Raw genomic sequence first — 21,964 nt, 5'->3', positions numbered from 1 at the left:
GCATGATATTAATCAAGCTACTGTGATGGACCTCTCTAATGGTCAATCAACAAATGTGCAGTCTTTCTTCATCACGGCCCATTGTCAGATTCCTTTAAGCTCTGCCTCCCTGCCAAGATCTTGCATCTTCTCTGCTTGATCCATCACCAATTTTCTCCTCTGAACGTGTGGGTGTATATAATCCTGAGTTATGGCCATTCCCAGTCAGACTGATGCCAATTAAGCTTCAAGTGACAATGATGCTAGATTAGAAATTCTAGACCCTGATCATCAGACTGAGTACCTTGACCATTATTCTGCCAAATCTGAACATTATACCTCTTCTGTGTCCTCCTTCTGATGCTTCTTTTTCCCTCTTCCTCTGAGTGAACACGGAGTACAGTCTGATTCATGCTTCATCGGGGCTTTTGGCTGTCGGTCTTGGCATCTCCTGTGCTGCTCTATTTCATCACGATCAGGCAAGGGCTCAAAAAATACACTTCAAAAACCCTAATTTATTTTTGGTAAGGAGATCTTATGCAGATTCAATGCTTTCTCTCTAAAACTTTCAAATTTCTGTTTAAATAAAACAAATATTCACACACCTCTCAATGAACAAAATACAGATTTCAGGAATATGTAAATGTACTTGCCTTATTACGTACATACACTATTAATCTCTCTCTCTCACAAATGTTCTTGCATCTGTTCTGAATATTCTGTTTGTCCTCTTAGGTATATTTCCCACAACTTTTCACCTTGCGCCTTGCCCCAGCAGACTGACGTCTATGGATTTCATCATCAGGCTACCGGGCTCTCTGGCTTGTAGCTTGGTTTGGCCAGTGGAAGGCTACGCCGGCAGGAAGACAGTGTGGGAGAGCAGAGAGAGGCTGAGGTATTGGTGCCCCAGTCCTCACAGGGCAGAGAGCAGAGAGGTTGCATTCCTCTAGTCGGGAAGCCCCTTTCTTACAACGGCTCTGACTAGGTCATGAAAACCACTCCACCTCCTTTCCCCCATTACTAGTTCCTTAGTCCTACCTACATTTTTATAAATAGCATCATTAAACTCTCTTTAATCGTGTTGTATGTGTCATTTGCTTTCCATAGGACCTCACTGCCACAATTTCCCTGCATCAAGTGTTAACTGAGAAGTGTCTACTCCACATGCTCAGCCCTCTTTTGAGAAGTAATTTGTTCTTAAATAGAAAGGACAGAAGGAACTGGTAGAAATAGTTTACAACCCTTCTATCAGGATTTTAAAGCACAATTTCTCGTTTTAAGATAGTCATACCCTATAGATATATAAAGCAGTGAAATTTAATAGAACATTTTATATACTTTAATAATGTTTAAGACTTAATTCTATAAAAGAATACTTGAGGTGAAAAAAGGAATGAGTGATATTTTTCCTTTTTTTATTCAGTTTCTCTCATACTCAGAGTTTAAAAAATCTTTTTCAAGTTTGGAAAATCCCCTGATCAAAAATCAGGTGTATAATTATGATCTTGGGAGTCTAATGATTTTAGGTTTTCCCTTTCCCTGTGGCCCCTTTGAAGCTGCATCATTAAATGATCATTTGCACATCCTTTTTCTTTTTTCTTATATAACTGATGAATAGTACATGTAACTTCTGAATAATCAGGCAAGCAGTTAACACTAGATATTCAGAGAAGACATTTCTGGCCTTTGCTTGGGTAATTGCAAGAAAGGACTTTTGTTTCCTAAATACCATCTAAAGAATACCTTCCTACCATCCAACCCCAAATTTCAGCAATGGTTTTATTTCTATTTTGCTTTACCATACAACTTATAAGAATGATCAGTAACATTTACTTTAGTAATCATGTATCATCAAACTTGTCAGCTTTCTTGAAAGGTATTCTGATGGACTTCTAAACCATAATATTTCAAGATACTGTTGGACGACTCTTGTAGCAAAGTCAGGGACTCTTCTCCAAGGCTGATTTTCCCTTCTTCCTGAGCATACACCACTGGCTCACAGTTCCTAGGCTCCTGTGATCAGTTATACCAATTTGACAGCACTCAAGCTCACTCTGAGGGTTAATGATGGGTGTCATTCCTACACTTGGTCTAGGAAAAGCTCAAACCATGCCGTCCTCACACTATTTTCCTTTTTTGGCTGAATCCTATGGAGATAACAAACACAGTGACCATGGAAATTATGTGTCAAAGACAACAGAGAGACATCAGCATTGGTTGCTGAGTAACTGCAAGGAGCATTAACTTCCTCCTGCCTGCCTGGAATGGCCTTTTATTATAACTGAGCAAGAAATATACATCTTTTATGTTTGGGCCAATATATATTTTGAGTGTACTTTTTTTCAAAGAAAGGTTGGCTTACACTAACAATATGACCAAATGAATTCTTTCTCATAATGGTTTGAAATAGTTTTCTCAATTGTCTAATGGATTTCCTTGATCTTCTAGTTTCCTCTACATATGACCAGTTTCTTTCCTTTTACATGGTAGTTTTCAAAAATTGTTTCATAAACACACTTAATAACTACTTAGAGAAAGCCCAATAAGTTTTACGCATTCTACTAGACTCTTGGGGACAAGCAAAAACAGATATATTCCTTGACTCGTAGATCTTGTAAAGGAGAAAACATTAATCAGATAATGGCAGAAAAAGTGAATACTTACAAAGATAAAATTCCTATTTTGAAAGGAAAGAGTAATATGAAACACTCGGCTTGGTATGGGGGAGAGACAGTTCCTTGATAAAGTGAATGAATGAAATCAGTACAAGGAGTAGGATTAAACCAGGTAAACAAAGGTGGAGATTGCATCCCAAACAGTAGAAACACGATGTGCAGAGATTCTATGAGTGGAGGGAGCAAACCAATGCAAGCACTTGGTAGACAGCCATTGTGCCTGGAGCACAGCCAGCTGTGGAGTAGGAAGGCCAGAGAAACCAATGGGAGCCAGACTCAGCTGGTTATAATTTTCCTTCTAACTCACTTTGTAAGTCACTGCAACCTGGCTTCCACCTATTTGGAAAACTGGCTTTGTAAATCTCCCCTACTAGTTATCACACTGTCACATGCTACTTCACTTCCAAGGCTAGTTCGTAAAAAGTAGTACAACTTTCATTTGGCCATCTCTTGAGATGATCACCCTTACATAGAGTTATTATGCGGCAAGGAAGTCAAGTCCGTATGAAGAACAAGATTAAGGTGTTCCAGCCAAAAACTCAAGCTAAGTCCTCTGGCAGCAGTCATCATCCACCACTGGATATGAGTGAGCAAGCCTACAGACAATTCCCGCCTCTAGACTTCAAGTTGTTCTAGCTGATGAGTGAAACAAAGATAAGCTGTCTTTGCTGAGCCCTGTCCAAACTTCAAATTTATGAGCAAAATAAAAATTGTTCTATTCTCCTAAGTTTTGGAGCAGTTTGCTACCCAGAAACAGGTAATCAGAGCAAATAATCTGTTTTCTTCTCATTTTTCTTCACTAAGTAATTTTCTTTAGTGTAATAGTTTAATAAAGTGTGTTTTTCCAAATGAGCCTACCTTGGTTCAAAGCATCACTCAGTCACTTTCTAGCTAGCTAAGAGTACAAATTACTGTACATCATTTTATTCATCTGTAAAATTGGGAAAATACTAGTAAATAACTCTGGTGTTATCTTAAGGATTAAATAACTTAACTCATTTTTCAGTACTGGCACATTAATAGGTATTCAATAAAATGTATTATTTTTATTTTAACTCTGAGACTGTGGGATTTCCTAGCATTTTAGCCATATTATCTCCTTACCTGGTATACTCTTTCCAGCATTCTTAACTATTTCCAATGCTTCAACGATCATTTTTTAAAAGCAATATTTTATTTTCTTTGACTTAAGTAGGTTTCAAGGCTATAGTTACAAAAAATGGCATTTTGTAATTTTTCAAAATTGTCTTATATGCTGCAATACTAACTCTTTTCTTCTTCAGCGTATCTTATTAATGTAAAATAAAAAAAAGAATCAGGATGTGTTGAGCATTTTAAATTAAAAGTATGAGTTACCTTACAGCTAGATGACTTCTTAGTAAAATGAGAACCAAAGAAAACCTGAAGTGAGGGAGAATAAAATAGTATCTGCTTAGGAAGAGAATATCCTTTTTCAAACAAACTAAAATCTGGAGAAGTATAAAGACAAAAATATAATTATCTCTATTTAGAAGAGTTAAAAAAAAGTCATTTTAATTTTTGTTTGTTTTAACCTCTCAGTGATTGTGGTATTTGCTTCTGGTTTTATCCACTCAACTACTTGACTATTTGTCTGCCAATAAACATTTCTTACTAAGAATGAGAAATTATAACTTTTAAAATGCATAACTAAGTCTTTAAATTAGTGTTCTCAGCAGGAGTAATCCATACTAGTGACCACGAGTGACGTAGCAGAGTTGACATGTTAGAAGGGATTATTAAGAGCACAGTAAATCTTCCAGAGGAATAATCCAATAAGGATTATGTCTGTAAAATTTCCCATACTTCACCTTAGCAAGTGTGTCTTGGGCATCACCTTCTGGTTCAAGGCTAATGATGGCTAACATATAACACTCACTATGTGTCGGCGCACTGTTCTAAGCAATTTAGCAGATTTAACTGCAATAATTCTCAAAACAACACATCAGTACTATTATCATCTCAATTTTTTTAGATGGATAAACAGGCACAGAAATGTTATAGATCCCATTTAAGTCTACCCAAATACTTGGTCCTTACCTAAGCAGATACTTGTTTAGGGGGTGGGGGCAGATCTAAATGACGACTGTCTGGCTCCAGAACCCATCTGGGAGCCATTGAGCCATTGGATGTACCACTAGGGTCTGTAGTAGGGAGTCTGATCTTTTAATCATGGCACTCAAGGTCTTCCATGAATTGCTCCCAGGTCCTGGTGCCCACCCACCCCGCCCTCCCTGTCTCTGTACACCAACCAGGCTTCAACTCAACTAGAAGAGTAATCATTTCTCAAGAATATTCTGCATTTTTATATCCCACTTTCTTTTTAAAAACAAAAACCTTACATTTGGTATGTTTTTATTCTACCTTTGTTTGTTAAACTCCTAACAGTTATGGCCAGCTCAGTGAAGTGGTGTCTCTCCTTGGAGGCTTAACTGAGCTAGTCCTACTTGTGAGGCAGAAAGAAGATGTATCTTTCCATTTCCTCAGGAAATATCATTTTTAACTCTCACGTATTCATTGAATAGGCTATATCCCAAGCTTTCTGAGGGTAGAAACTGTTGTGCCTTATTTTTTTGTTTCCCCAAAATTACTGGCATAAAGCTTTGAATATAATCAGTTTTCAAAAACTGGTTTGATTTGAATTCGGTTTGTCATTCCATGGTTCTCTGCAACAGCAAGCATTCTAAGCAATTATGAAGAATCACCTGTTCAAAGAAACCTGATGAAGAATCTTTTATATTAACATGTTTTGATGTTCTGGGTATCTAGTATCTATGTAAGAGATATAAAACAGCTGACCTATACATTATTTTCTGTGGTAAAATATGAATGACAAAAGTGTTTCCAATTATTCATATATATTATCAAAGATGACTCAAAGGCCACGTTGAGGTATTCAGGAAGCTGAAGGTTACAACATTATTTGATTAATCTAAAGCGATCTTGACATTCAGACACGATAATCCAATCAAAACAAGACTGTGTGTTTTGTGCCTTAAGATTATTCAGTTTTTTCCCTTCTTCATAATTAACGACATGCAACCAGATGCATTTTTTCAAAATAGAGATGTTACAGTATATTCTCTAAAAATAACATAATAAATGTTCATCTTCCTATAATACATTTGCATTTCATGTACTTTATATTGCAGACGAATTCATCTTTGCAGTAAATGTTTCCAGACAACAATGACAATCTCCTTCTTTGGTATTTGAATTCTCCTAACAACATTTAATCTATAGAAGTCCAGAATTTTCTTTAGTGGTCATCAGTCTAATGCTTCATTTTTTTTTTTTTGTTTTTGGTGTGTGAGGAATTTAATCAGATCACCCTGTTCAATCTGTTTAGTATGCTCAATTCTCTCTCTTTCAAAATTGATGAACTTTCACAAATAAAGTATTCATCCATAAATCAATTAAATAACTATTTGTTAGTTTGTCTGATTTAATATGCAGTAGGGCAAGAAAGCGCCTTATTCAACAGGTACCAAAAGTATCTCCTGCTGTGCTGACACACAGCCACTAAGGAAGCACTTACAGAAACCAACTGCTTCAGCATCAAGAGAAACATTCCCTATGAACTGACTATACTTCAATTAAAAACATGGATCATTTCCCATAAAAAAAAGAGAAATATTCCCAAGGGCAAGAACATGTTGTGGTTCAACCCTCTACGAGTGGGAGAGTTTGATTCCGTACACTCTCAGGAAGTTGCATAAACCAGGTGGAACAATCAGGGAGTGCTTGAGTTTAAGCACCACTACAGCAAGGATATTGACTACATGAATTTTCTCTACAATAGAATTAGCCCGCTGTGTATAACCACACATATCAGTCACTTTGATGTATTAGCCAATCAGTTCAAGCAAGTTTGGTTTTCTTACTAGAGCCTAGTCAGACTTTTACAGAAAACATTTTTATGCAAAATAATTCACTAAAGAACAGTTTTGCAATTTATTTTTCTCTGTTCTGGCATGTGTTGGAAATCTGGCCTCTTTAGTCACACTTCTCTACACCGAGAGACTAAGATTTAATATCTTTGTCTTCATAAGATGCATGAAGGGAAACACAATTGCAGAGCTTCCAAAAGAGGGCCAGTGCATTCATTCCATGTAGGAAAAAACCCTCAGCTGCCCATACATGCAACCTTCTCCTAAACCTTATTTGCCTTTTAAAGTTTCTTGCCACTTTGACTCATTGTGGCTCTTGGGCTGTTGTTTGCCAGAATTTTGTTTTTACCTGAATAACTATACCTGATTATGGTTATTCTCCCAAAGCCGCCCTGACCATTTTAAGGGGCTTCATAATCCTATTAAGTTCTTTTGCATTTTGAATGCACACCCAATTGCTGGTTTTTAGGTATCAAACTGCCTTTAAAATTTTTCTAAAGAAGGATGAGGCTTATAATCAATATACATGTTAAATGGTACAATGTTTTGATTTACCATTCTAGAAAGATGTTTAAGGTAATTCTAATAGTTGATGGAAATACGTCATTCTTGCTGCAAAGTTAAACGATTGATACAGGCTGCCTCACCAACCTTTTACCAAGAAAGGTTGGTCTGTTTTGGTTTGGATTAAAAAGTTAACAGTGGAGACTGGATGCCCATAAATTAATTAGATTTTTTTCTTTACATGTTGTCGACACAGTGATTTTAATATATTCCTTGGACTGTACTGGGGGATCAATTTACAAGAAACATTAAAATAAGCAGTACTTTGTAAATATACTCTAAGTGAGGTTTAGAGGCATCAATGAGAGTTCTTGATTAACTTAGGCACTGCTCCCACTCAATATAAATATGGCCTGCAGCTATGTACATTTCATAGATCATTTGCACTACTCAATAACATCTGAAGAATATTAATCAGGCTAAAATAGGAGATGGGAAGCTAATGGAATTCAATACAAACATGTAGCAGGGTGAACTTTCTGACCCCTCTTTGCTGAACAGAGTTAAATCTATTACTTAGAATTGAGCAACAAATACACAAGAAGGATTTGCCACGGGGTTATCAGATTTCCTAGCAATCAGTGACAATGATGGGACCTTCTTGTGAATTTGAGAGCTGACATTAAATTAAGATGAAATGTCCTAGATTAGGCATTAGATAAAGCTACCCATTATATTATTAATTTCAATTAGATTCTTTGCTGCTTATGTTCTTTGATCTGAGCTAGGTAATTAAGCTCATTTTCCTCTCTAATTGGCTTATAGTGTATGTTTTGTTAATCCAAAGATAAGAGAATGTATTGGTCCTATACGTACAGCTTTGTTGTGGGTATCCTGTCTCTAGAATGGTGTAGGAAGACATTTCAAATTGTATTTGACTATAGCAATAGTGTTGATCTTTCAGGAAGACTATAAACCATAATTTCTTACATTTACGTAATGTGTCCTGCTGAGTCCTTATTTTTTAAAGCAGAGTATCTGGGAATCCAGAAGGAAGAAATTTTCTACTGCAAATAATCTGGATGAAGCCAGTACATGAAGAGGGATTCAGGGGTCTGAAGACAAAATGAAGACCACATAAAAGGAACATGTCCCTATGTCAAGATAATGCTAGACTCCAATGGCTACAAGCCAGACATATGATATGATGGTGTAGCTTTAAAGTAATTATCAGACTTTTGAAGACTTTTAATTTTATGCTGAAGATGACTTGCGGTTAAAAAATAATTTTTAGGTTCATGCTATTGTGGTCAGAAAAGATGCTTGAAATAATTTCTATCCTCTTAAATTTGTTGAGGCTACTTTCGTGTCTGAGTATGTGGTCTATTCTAGAGAATGTTCCATGCCCACTTGAACAGAATGTATATTCTGTTTTGGGGGGGATGGAATATACTAAAAATGTCAATTAAGTCCAATTGTTTTATTGTCTGATTCTCATCTTTCCTGATTTTTTAGTGTCTGAATTACCTGTAGGAACAGAGTCTAACTTTACCCTACACTTCCTATTGGCATTTCTGCTCCTGTCCCTCCACAAACTTCCCCTAATGTCTGCTTCACCCACGGGGATCTCTAGATGTGCCCCTTATTCTCGTTGTTGGAACCTCTGCTTGCCTGCCTAGCCATGTGATTTTGTGTGGTATCTATTCTCCCCTCTGACCTGTCATTCCACTGCTTTAGTTATGACATTGATCTAACTCTAAAATTTTGAAGAACGTTTTAATTTAACAAACACAAATCATCATGAACAAACATATTCATTCAAGAAAGAAATCACTAAGTATATTTAATGTCAATAGCCATATGTAATTAACATGTACGTACTGGTATTTACTTTCACTGCTTGTTAGGTATGTATATCCTACCAAGATGTGCATGCAACACTTTAGCATTTCTACGTTGTTACAATATGCAGTATTACGTTACCCAGATATAAGAAAGGGGGTTTCAGTGAAACTAAACAGCAGAGTAACAGCCTTTGTGAATATCAAGAAATTCTACCATGGGTTACTACAGTAGTTTTCTATTAATCTTTAATGAAACAGTGGTATAAAGCATTTTGTAAATTTTCCAGTGATTTAATACGTAAACTACAATTTGGTTATAGAATATGATTCAAAGTATTACATGATTTTTCAAATTTAAAACATTGTTATGACTTTGCCACATGGCTTAATAAATGTATGTTATGAATTAAAAGAACATTTTTCATCTAATGCATAATAAAGATTTTTCAAAGATAATTATGAAAATAACAGATGTCACATCCTGAGAAAACCAGGTAAGACTGAACTATATTTTGGAATAATAGAAGCTATTTTAAACTTACTAATACACATGCCCTACTTTTACATGCAACTGATCTTTTAATCAAACTTAATTTCTTAAACTTGCTTCTCCTAATATATACTCTTTCTTGTCTTTTATTCACGTAGTTTCTTCTAATAAAATGCTCTCCCTTAAATCTCATTTAATCCATTACAGTTTTACCCATCCTTCAGCATTCAAGCAACATGTACCATCGAAAGAATCCCCTACTTCCATTATGGGTGTAAGTCCTTTCTCTCTACTTCAATAAAACTCAATTTCTATTTCTTTGGACACATTTTCACATTTATAACTTTTTTTTGAGGGTAGGAACAAAATTTATTTTGAAATCTCTCACAGTAGATGCCCCCAAGTAAGTATTCCAAAAAAGGTATTCTGAGCAACTGTCTGTGAAATAAAAACTACAAAATTGTTCTGCATTCCATCTAAAATTTGTAATACAAATAGATTCTCTAAAAGTTCCACACTTAGGAAGAATGCTCTCTTCTACTTAAATAAGAAAATAAGGTGTTTTGGGCTATTTTGCCATTTGTTAGAAAAAGTCCAATATAAAAATACTAAGAACAACTTTTTGCTAAACTCATTTTTGCAATTTACTCATCCTGTCTTTTTTATATGGCATTTGATTGCTTCTCAAATTGAAAGAATTTCCACCTTCCCTGTCCTGCTTTAAAAAATACACACACACACAAATGCACTTCATGTCCTTGAAGTTGCTCATAACTTGACTGATAAAAGTCTTGCAGTTGTCACTTTTGACAATTGGAGTTAATAAAAATGAATTAAAATGATCACATGGTAGTATTATCTTCTTTGGTTGCTGTTCAAATTTTAGGTGCCACATGGAGAATAACTGTAAAACTTGATTTTTTTTCAATGCAGTCTTTTCCAAGCCAGTTCTCAAAAGTACATGTCAGTTGGTTTTGTTTCTTTTTGCAATTAAGACTATTTCATATCTGATTTTATCTCCTCACAGTCACACATCTCTTACGACCCTCTGCTGTTAACATGTTTGCTCTGACTTTGCTAGCAGGACTGATCTTGTTGATTTTCTATTAAACTGGGTAGAAAATTAGACTTATATTATCTCCATAGATAGCTGGCCTTCCTAAGTCATTTATCAATTCTTATTACCATGAATGTAGGAGTAATTGAAATTCTCTGTTACCATCACCCACCACTGATGTGACTTGAATTCTTAACTGAGACACTTTCTAAGCTCTCCTCATTATACAATAACTTCTGGTAATTATTCGCACTTTGAATATTCCAATTCAGTTGTGTGTGATATGAGGCACACAGATGTTCTGCAACGCTGCTACAAAATATTTCACAGAAGAGAAGCTAAACATATAACAACCATATTATTACGTACTAGATGTGCTCCAATGTGAAATGTGTGAGATTATAGAGAAACTGAATAGAGAAGCTTCATGTAAATTTTTTCTCTGCCTAATAATGGAAAAATGCCTCTAACTAAACCTACTAAAGCATATCTTCTATGGCTTTGCATTTTTCTCCACGTAGTAGTTATGTTAGGACTACCACAGGCTGATGACTCAGTGAGAATTAAAATACAGAAATGAGCAACCCTAGCTCAGCAAAAAGTGCCTTCTATGCTAAGGAACTGCATCACTTAAGGACTCACTCATTCTCTCCTTCTGGTCACCCACACAAAAGAGACCAAGCTTGGCTTTCTGTGGTCTTCTAAATGTTGGATTCTTAAATCCATTTGAGAATGTTACAATTTGTAAATCCATGAATTGAAATGACTGCACTTTAGGTCAACCTCCACGGAAAACAGGGGAAAGTTCCATCTACTCATTGGTGTCTTTGAGCTCAAGAGTGTCCTTGGCACTGCTTGTCTACTGATGGAGCAGCTGAGTGAATGCAAACTTAAATCCTGCATGTCACCATTCACTTCAACTTGCATGTAATCTGCAAAACTTACCCTAGTTGAATCAAAAAGTACAATTTTTTCAAAGATAAGACTTCTTCTTGAATTCATATTACTAAATTCTATAAATAAATATTTCTAGAATCTCCTCTTTCTTTTCCAAGCATTACCACTTAGTCCAAGCACTCATACTCTAGATGATTCTAGATGATTCCCAGAGCATACTACCTCCCCTTTGTCATGTTGCACTGTTCCAGACAGATCTTTTTAAAGGAAATTCCAGTACTGTACATTGTACGTTTAATATCCTCAGTGATTCCCCATTAACCACAAAAAAGTCTATGCACCTTAACATACCAGACCCTTCTTAATCAGAATCACCTTTCCAGTTCTTTTGCTTAACATCACCCTCTTGGAAAATTACAGTTCCCAGTACTCTAGATGCTCACCCATCTCTCTGTTATTTTATACCCCTCCTCTTCCTCAACTTTCCTCCCCCTACCCTAGGGTCAACTTCTCACTTAGAAATCAGATCTTGTGATTCTCCAGTGCCTTAGATAACTCAATTACCTCTCATCTACACTAAAATTATTCATTGTTACTATTTCTATTATCACTGTACTGTATATTTTTAAGTGCTTAAATGAGGTTTTTAAAAGCTTACATGATCTAAACCATCGTTGCATCCCAAGTCTTGCAAAATATCCTACACATAGTATATAAGCAATACAGTTTGAATGGAATTAATTCAATTTAATTTAGCAGACATTTCTTATTCACCTCCTGTGGAATACCATTTTATTTTATGAATATACGATACATATAAAATAACAGTATAGTGCTTGTATACAATGTGGTTTAGAAATTCAACCATGTGCACAAATTATGACATCTGATTTATGCAAATGAGCTAATTTCTCCTACTTCCTTGAAAAACCCAGAATTCTAAGAGCTGTTCCTGCTCAGAAAATGTTGCATGTGTGCTAGAATATTTATCAATGGGATTTCTCCAAACCTCATCTCATATTTATCCTTCACAGGTGATGTTCTTCCTCCCCTGATGAAATCCCCTCTGTCAAAGGCTCTTCCAGTTTCCTGCTATTGAACTGCTTTTTTGCTGTTGTTGTTGTTAGTGCTTGTCATTTAACTAGGGAAAAGAATCCCTAAAATTATTATCACATTCATGGAAAAAGATCATTTTGAGTACTAAACTAGTGACTTACATGCAGACTTACTAATCGAAATGAATGTGTTTTAATTAAAACATTGAGTTTCGGAAACATTAATGAAAACAGAAATATACTCATAAAACATGACAGGTTGAAGGTTTCCTGAAGACCATATGTTTCCACCTATTAAGTTTTAAAATGAGAAGAAAAAAAAAAAACAATTAAGAAGGAGGTTAATTAAAATGCTTGCCCTAAATCACATACTCAGTTAGAAAAGTATCCAGAATGAAAGCCGTGTTCTCACAGATGCCCAACTTAGGGCTTCATTTGGTATCATACAGCCTTTCTGAAAAAGAAAAGTAGCTACCTGGATGCCTGGTCAGGGATCTTACCTGCACTATAGCTTGAAGAGACCTGGGATCCAGACATTTAGGTATTTTTGTTCCTCCCTAAAATTTGGAAAAAGTCTCTTTGTCCCTATTTCTGACATCCGGAGTACACCTTGGGAGCTGTGATTAAGTTTGCTTTTGATTGTTCTGAGAAAACAAGTGTCTGTTCAAATTTGCATTTGTACAGCCCTTGAATATAGAGGAAATGAGATACAGTCTCTTTGAGAATAAATACAGTTTGAAAGCAGCAATGGATGCTGTTGACTCACTCGGACGCAAACTTGCTTCATGTGAATTATGCAACTGCTCCTGGCAACTCTCTGTAGCTGAATTTATATGCTCTGTTAAACATCCAATCATCAAGTCAGCTACTGGTACCCCTGCCATCAGAAAACTCTATCTCCCTCTCCTTGCATTTAGTATGTGCTTTAAAACCTCACATTTATTCAAGCTTGCTCAGGCCAAGTTTTATATTTCCTCTTAGTGCTGTGCTGATTATTCACCCATGTAACTACACTGAGAATTAGCATCAAAATGGAGATACGAGGACCAACCATAATAAAGATGCTATGAATACTCAACTCTCAGATGGGAAACTTTCTGCTTTAAGAGTCTAGCACATAAATGTCAGAGAAAAGCACGAACCTTTGGATTTATGAAGAGAACTCTGATGCCACCTGGTGGGCAGCTGAGGAAAATCTCAAGTTTTCCTTTTCACTTGGGCAGCTGTATTTAATGGTATGCAGACCAAAAAGGGAACGGGGTATAGAAATTCATAAGTGCATCCTCTCTAACACAAACATGTAGTCTAAACAATATATATTTCATATAATAATCATTATTACAATAAACACACACACAAGAAAAGAGAGTAAATACATAAAATGATACAGTCAAAAGGGTCACAGCAGTTGTAGCTTAATGGTGTTATCTTTAAAACATAAACATGACTTACGCTTTTATAATTAAGAGAAAAAGTATTTCCAATTTGCACAAAAAAGTTATAACACAAGCAGCAATTCAGCAACACAATAAATTTTTTTTTTGAGATAGGTAGAGAAATTCGGTATATAATATTTCCAGTAAAGTTAGGCATATCCAGGAAGAAAGGAGATTTCCTACTGAATACCAACACAGGAGGTTGGACTGATACTTTCGTGCTGTGAATTCTCAAAGCACTTATTTAATGCTCTAGTAGACATTTGTTGGGATCCAACAATGGGCTGGATACTAGAAACATGGAGATGGAAGATGCTCTATCTTTCAGAGGCTCACCATGTAGTGAACAGATACAGAGAGTAATGGTCAATGCCGTGATGAAGGTCTATACTGGAGGCAGGGGCAGTACAGGCAAGGAATCTAATTCAGACTACATCGAAGAGCAGAGGAAGCAACTCAAGGGGTCTCAAAGATGTAATTCCTGACCTGAGCTGAATGTTCAAGATCTCACAGAAGTTACAGACTTCCCCGTTAAAAGAGACAGAGGCGAAAAAGTCAAAGCTGCTTTAGGCAGAGAAAACAGGCACTTACTCTCCGAGAGGCTCAGACCTGGGAAGTACGTGCTCAACCTCTCTAACAAGATAATAATCTCCTAGCACAGCCACGCACCCCTTTGCAGACTGGCTCTTTGAATTTCTGGGATAATTTCGAAGATGACAAACCAGTTTGAATCCCAAAACCTTAAAAGCTTTTTAAAGTTATTAATGTCATGATTCTGGGAAGGGGTGTGGGGATAGATATGCCTCTTCCTGGATAAACACTGTGAGATAAGCTTATGATAAAAAGAGATACATTCCTCTTCCTTTGTCTTTCAACCGCCTTCCAGGTTCAAAAGCCTCCACCTCCAACTCATACTCTAACTGTGATAGTCTGGATGAATCCTTACTGAGTAAAATCAGCCTCCACACTGGTCTAGCTCTTAATTCAAAGACTTTTTTTCCTTCCAGCTTTACTGAGTTATAGTTGACATGCAGCACTGTATACGTTTACAGTGTACAGCACAATAATTTAACGTACATGATGAAATGCTTACCACGATAGGTTAATGAACATCATCATCTCATACAGATACAAAAGAAAAGAAAAAAAAGTATTCTGTTAAGAGAATTCTCAGGATTTACTCTCTTAACAGCTTTCATATATAACAACATATATAACATGCATCTTATTATTGGAAATTTGTACCTTTTAACCACCTTCGTCCAATTCCCCCTCCAGACAAACCCCACCTCTGCTAAAAACAAAACTGATCTCTTTTTCTATGAGTTTCTCTGTGTCTTTGTTTAAGTATAATTGTCCTGTAACACTATGTTAGTTCCTGGTGTACAACACAGTGATTCACTATTTCTCTAAATTACTTTTTTAATGGATATGTGTAATGATGGAGCAGATGGGAACTATGAAGATGTGACCTGTTAAGTGTGATTCACTTAAAATTTTGCTTAACAGTATTCCTGGTGAGAACATAGCCTAGTTTTCACCTAGGGGGAAAAAAAATCACCTACTTGCTTTGGCTTTCTTTGACTGTCAGTGGGTAACATCAGTTATGCTCTAGGATGTACAGATGAAGCACTGTTTATCCTCTATAAAACTTTGCACTTAAATCGGTAACTACAAACCATGAATAGTTATAGCTCTAAATTACACCTCTCAAGGTCCTCCCCATTGGAAATCAATTAAACGTTAGTTTCTCATGGATTTTACTAACATCAAGATTGCCTGTCTCTCCTTTTCCTGTGGGCTTCCTATAAATACACATGATATATAACTTAATTATATACATCTGTATATGTGCATGCATGTTAGACTGAGTCGACAGCTGAATGAAGCGGTTTCTCTCTCTCTGTGTGTCTGTGTCACTGTTATTCCACAGGACATTTCTCCTTATCCATAAAAGTCTAAACCCAACCACTGTCACAGAGGTTCAAGTCCTTTCTAGCCAGCTCCTCAGCAACCAACTAAGTCAACAGATTTACACAGATCAAATCACTATGTTACACGCCTCAAACTTATAAAATGTTATATGTAAATTATATCTAAGTAAAACTAGGCAGAAAACCAACAAAAACCAATAGATTCAAATAGACACTTGACTGAGAAATCATCCACCCATAAACATCAAGCCAGGTATTCCCCTCCTCTGGTCCCCAAGCTCTGTATACCTGCAGCCATGCACACGTGTCTCTGTAGCTAAGTATCTATGTCAAATAGATCATCATTACTGACGAGAAGTTTAAGTCACCTCCTTGAATTTTCAAGAGTGGTAAAAAAAGTTTTAATTCTTTAGTTTAAACAAAAATTCTAAATTAATATAGCAATCAATTTCTAATGTGAAAATGCAATCATGTACATGTAGATAAATGCATACAGCATACATGTATAGCAGTTTAATTAGTGATTATATAGCAAAACCATGTAACCAACACACAGGTCAAGAAATCGAAGACTGACAGCATCCTAAGAGCCCCATGCGTCCCTCCCTGATCCAATCCCTCTCTCCTAATTACAGTTAATTGTTGCTTCCCTTTGTAGTTTTACAAACCAGACATGCATCGTTAAGTATTAAATTTGTTTTTCTCTACTTAAGTTTAATAAAAATTGATTTGTCTCTTTGTTGGGTTTTGTTTTTTTCTTTGGGTCTTGGTCTTTTTTTCCCCATATTTAGTTTTTGTGATTCATCCATGTTGGTACATGCATAAAATTTAGGAAGACTAAATAGTTAATACATGTTTTGGGTTTGTCTGTTTTTTTTTTTTTTTTTTTTTTTTTTTTTTTGGTAAGGTAACTTTGTAAATAAAAGCTAAGTATGGAAAAAAGACTGTGGTTGCCCCTGGCAACTAGGTAAGAAGATGTTGGTCTCTTTTTACTCTGTATTAATCTTCCAAACCAGGGTCAACTTCCACACATTAATTGTCTTGCATGCACAGCCCAAACGTCCTTTCCCCCCTTTTGTCCATCCCTGAGGACGATGACAATACTCCAGGGCTTGTACAACAACTGACTTTTCGTATAACCCACTGGCAAGAATGAACACCACGGAACACAGCCTAGAAATGGACAGTGAAGTAGGTCTCCTCAGCATGGAGGGCAACTGTCAAAGCTGGTTGGGTTAGCAACCCAAAGATACCCAAACCCAAATTTCACCCAAGTTCCCACATAAGGGTGAGTTTCTATTCTACTTGATGTCTAATCACTTCTGACTCGGTCTGAGAGAAAAGAAGACATGTTGCAATAAATAATATCAGTATAAAGCTATTTTAATATCTGTAAAAATTTGAGATAAAAAGAAAAAACAGATTTCACACTTTCCTTCTCATAACAAGTCCCCATGGTTTTCACTACACTTTTGATACAATAAGCAAGTGACTGATGAGATTCAGCCCAGTAAAAGGTTTTCTACCACAAAGAAACCTATGCCATTAATATTTTTGGACCAATATTGTAAGATATCCTGTGAGACAGTCAACTTGCTTTACTTTGCTGGTGAGTATGCACATTAGGAATGTGTACGTAGGTATCTGCATCAGGGAGACAAGCCAACTCTAACCTTGGCCTAAATTGTTTCTTTTCTGATTTCACTTCTTGTCTCTTTATTTCTCAACAAGAGCAATCCATTAAAAGCAATCCTGTTCTCCACAGGCATGTAGTAAGTCTTTTGCTCATTTTTAGCTAAGTGTGTCACGACTAAGTGAAAGAGGAAAAACAGCTCAACCTACTGAGGGATGCAGCAAAGCATGCAGGTAATTAAAGTTCTGTCAGCAAGCAATATACATTTTGAATTTACTGTCTTAAAGAGAAAAGTATTAGTAAACTTGAAATCATAATACACTTCTAAATTCTGAGATATATCCTCTCATATTTACACTAGGGTTTTAGATATGTTTTCCATAACATTTTCTTAAAACACTAACGTTAGTTTATTTTTGCATTTGTCCCTACCCACATATACAATATTAATAAAGTCATGAAGCTATCATTACTTTACTGTTTGCAAAGAACCTTCTTATCAATATCTGTTTCAATCTCCCAAACAATCCTATTAATCAGATTTAGTCAACAAATATTTACTGGGTTTCCTCCAGCTGTATATTTCACACGGTGGCAAAGAGATGGTGCAACGTAGAAGCAAATATAGTCCCTCTGTTCATGAAGTTTGCCCTTTGGTGGGGGAAGCCAAAGGACAAGGTACTCCAATTAATTGCAAGTGACTGGATAATTGTGTCAACTGTTGTGAAGGAGAAGTAGACTGCTATTATATGGTGAAGGAAGTGAAAAGAACTTTTACCAAGTTTTCAAAGTATCATATCTGGTTCTTTTTCCTTCCTTCTTTCCAACTCTCCACCATGTTGGTACTTGTAAGTACACGCTATACATTTTTTTTTCCCCTCTCAAAAGACTTATCATTCCCCTTTGCAGGACAATTCTAGAGTTTTTCTAGGAGCAAGTGAGATTTTATTCACGTGATGTAGAGTGTTCATAAATTATTGAAACCCTCCAACAGAGCAGCATATAGCTTTCTCAGCTGTGTCTTCAATGCCAGTGTGATAATGTCATTTTGTTTTTGTTGTCACGGACGTTATCGTTGCTGTTCTTGTTGTTTTTTCCCCTACTGTGCCAATAAGGAAAGGAGTATCAGATTCATAATGATTCTAACCTTTTGAGCCCTCGGGGGATTCAAAAAAATAATCTTTACTTATTCTCTCCTGTGGCATTTTTCCTACAGATTTAGTTACCTTTTTAAAAAATAAGAAGTGGAATAAAGTTGTAAATAGAGGCTTCTCCAACTTTTGAAGAAAAAGAGGAACAAATTCCAGCAAAAAATGAACCACTTATTAACCAAACCTAACAGCCTGGTTGAGTCCTATCTAAAGGAACTGTCCTCAGCAGAGACGACGGAACGTCTGAGTACATCTGATAGTCCATTTCATTACCTGATCAACGTCTTGATTTTATGCGAAAAAAAACATTCTTAATTAGCACACTATATTGAATGAGTATCTGAGGCTTTGTTTCTGTGACTTGTCCAAGGACAGTGAATGGTGAAAATGATACTCCAAAGAGGCATGAAAGCAAAGCAAAAGATACTTGGGAGTATTTTAGATTCTAAGATTATCTTCCTACCAGTGGCAAAACGAATACCAGGAGAGCAAAGAACCTCATTTCAAAACACACAGAAATCTGTAGTGTTTTAAGTCCATCAAGAAAATCCCTCTTATGGATTTTGCAAGAGGAAATAAGGAAATTCACGTTTGTAATGCGTACCTTACTTCCTTGAGGTGGCAATGCCTGTTGGTTGATGCAGCTGATGGAGAAGCTTGCCAGGATCTCCACGAGTCTTCAGAGCTGCACTGCTTCTTAAGAGAAAAATCTGCAAGAGTACAGAAAAGATAGTGGCCCGTTGGTATAAAAAGTCACAGCACACTGTCGTCCATCCCACAGATACTAGCGTCAGGAAAGGGGGATCTCCTTAGGACTAAATCTATGGCTGTGGTTTGGAACAATAAAGGAAAGATCTGAGAGGGCAGAGTCACGAGAGAAAACATCTCTGTATTACCGAACTGAAGGATTCCATTTTTATCCACAATAGCTAATACTGTCTGGAAACCTCTCAGACAAGCAAAAGAAGAGAAGAAAAAAAAAAAAATCAAGCTGGCCACAGATGTCCCGAATATGCACCTTCATTTACTGTGCAGTCACATAAGAGAAGGGATCCCTCTGGGGGGTAAAATATGAATGATTAAAGTGCTCTTTAATGCTCCAAACTACTTCCAAAGCTCAGTGGGAACTCAGCAATGCACTGCTGAAATAAAACTGAGTTAATATAAATATACCATTCCTCCTCTTTAGACCTTATCCTTGACTTTTTCCTAAATATTTTCTCCAATATAGAAATCACTATTTCTTGTCTTCTCCCAAATATTATGGATGTTATAGCTATATAATTCACAAGAATGAGTCCTCGGTTTTAATCACACAATAGCATTTCATCTAAACTAAACATAGCATGTATTGGTTTTCTTATTTTAATGGAAGATTAAAATGTTTTATTTGTTAAATTAAATATATCTTTGGCAAAATGAAAGTCTATTAGCTTTTTCTGTATTGCCATCAAGGAAATGCAGCAACTTCCCAGGATGAATGGACTTTAAAGAACATCTTTGAGAGTGAGGGAGTTAGTCTCTTTTCTAAAAAAATGAGTATCAGAGAAAGTGTTTTACCCAGAGAACTGAAGGTAAATGAATAATACGGAAGCTGACTGTGAAAGTTTTCAGAAGACAGATAAGGCCAGTTAATATTTGGGATTATAAGATAAACGACAAGTTCGTACTCTATAGCACAGGGAAATATATTTGATATCTTGTAGTAACCTATGGTGAAAAAGAATGTGAAAACAAACATACCTATGTTCATGTATGACTGAAGCATTGTGCTGTACACCAGAAACTGACACAATATTGCAAACGGACTGTACTTCAATAAAAAACATATACACAAAAAAATTGGGGATTATAGACATCATGAAATAAAACAAGAATATCTGGGAGTAAGGACATGGAATGAAAAAAAAAAAAAAGAAAAAATTGAGCATCTATGAATATGAAGACACACTATCCCAAGCATGGAGTTTTTCTCAGTTAAAGCAAGGGCCTTATTTGAATGTTCTTGCAAATCAATCCCCTAACTCAAAGTAGATACTCAATAAATAATTGCAAAAAGGAAGGAGAAGGGTAGGGGAAAAGAGAGTGAGAAAGACAGAAATGAAATAAAACAAAAGCCACGGATTAACACCCCCAAACCTTTCCTGGGCCCTCTTGACCTGGAATCATCCCCAATATTCTTCTGTCATTTCTCCTCTCCTATCCTGCCCTACATAATGTATAACCCGTTTTGCATTCTATCCCCATTTTCTTCCACTTATTTCTTTCTGCCTTGTTTTGAAGCACTCCAAGTTGGAAAATTCAGTAAAGAATATATTCTTGTTTATCTCTGACCAGGTTTAAATCAGAAGCCACCAATAGACTTTACCACCCTTCCACTCTGCAAAAGAGGTAACAGCCATCTCACTAGGTAATATAACCAGATCATACAATGGGTAGAGTGAGTGTCCTTTTTGAATGGAAGCACTGAACTAAGAAAAGCCAAGAACTGATTCTTACAGAGTTTTCTGTTTCTTTGGTTTGGTCATCAGATTATAACTTCTAATCAACAGAAAGCCAAACTCTTGTATGATTACAATTCCAGAAACAAATCCAATTGTCTGTCCCACTCCAGTCAATGAATCAAGTAAGAACCAGAACAATGAGTCACCATGTGGTTACCCTTTTCATAAAGTTAAAGTTTCTTCTCCAGGAAAGGGGCTTCCATGCTATTTTTTCCCCCTAATAAAGAAGGATGAACTGAATGGCATGGTCGAGACAGAGAGAGAGCAAGAGAGAAGCTACTCAACAAGAGTCATAATGTTCACAGGAACCACATGCAGAATTAGGTGTGAAAGTCTTGTAGTCTTGTGATCCTGCACATGGATCATACATAACTCAGGTACCAAAACGGTAGTTACTTACTTACCAGTTGCATCTATAATAGCGATGCCTCCCACACCCCTGTATAGCAATGACTGAGGAAGATAACCAATGCTTTATAAGATATGAACCACTTTAAGAAAAGGTTGACCTGAGTGCATTAGCTAGCCATGGCTTAGCTTGCATTTAGGCTCCCTTCAAAGAAAATAGAACTTGCTATGCCCCCTTTGACTTCCCCATCTTTAGATGGCCACAGACAGAAGCAATGCACTGATGACCTGCATGACCCTTACTCATGGTAGACAGAAAGGACATTCACATTAACTGGTGCCAGTTTCTCCAAGCAGTAATTCAAGATATATGTAAAACAACCTAATTCCGTCATGACCACGGAGCGAAGGATATTTTTCCCTTTTTTATGAAAAAAAGAGACTTTACAAAGTTAATAATGTTCCTGTGATTACATAGCCAGTAAAAATTAGAACCTGGATCCATCTGACTCAAAATTTCATATTATTTCCATTCTAGCATATTGTCTT

At 36.3% G+C, this 21,964-nt stretch overlaps 1 long non-coding RNA gene across 1 annotated transcript in view; it reads right to left on the bottom strand.

Moving 5' to 3' along the window:
- Nucleotides 1-19,166: 19,166 nt before the first annotated feature.
- LOC123613592 (uncharacterized) overlaps nucleotides 19,167-21,964 on the bottom strand; it is a 430,490-nt gene continuing 427,692 nt past the window's right edge. The window contains exon 5 of the long non-coding RNA XR_012506248.1: nucleotides 19,167-19,273. This is a non-coding gene — a long non-coding RNA (uncharacterized LOC123613592). The remainder of the gene's footprint in view (nucleotides 19,274-21,964) is intronic.

This window comes from Camelus bactrianus, chromosome 4 (genome assembly GCF_048773025.1).
Source record: "Camelus bactrianus isolate YW-2024 breed Bactrian camel chromosome 4, ASM4877302v1, whole genome shotgun sequence".
Classification (NCBI taxonomy): Eukaryota; Metazoa; Chordata; class Mammalia; order Artiodactyla; family Camelidae; genus Camelus; species Camelus bactrianus.
The sequence above is the reverse complement of the archived record's forward strand: the minus strand, read 5'-3'. Positions and strand labels throughout refer to the sequence as shown.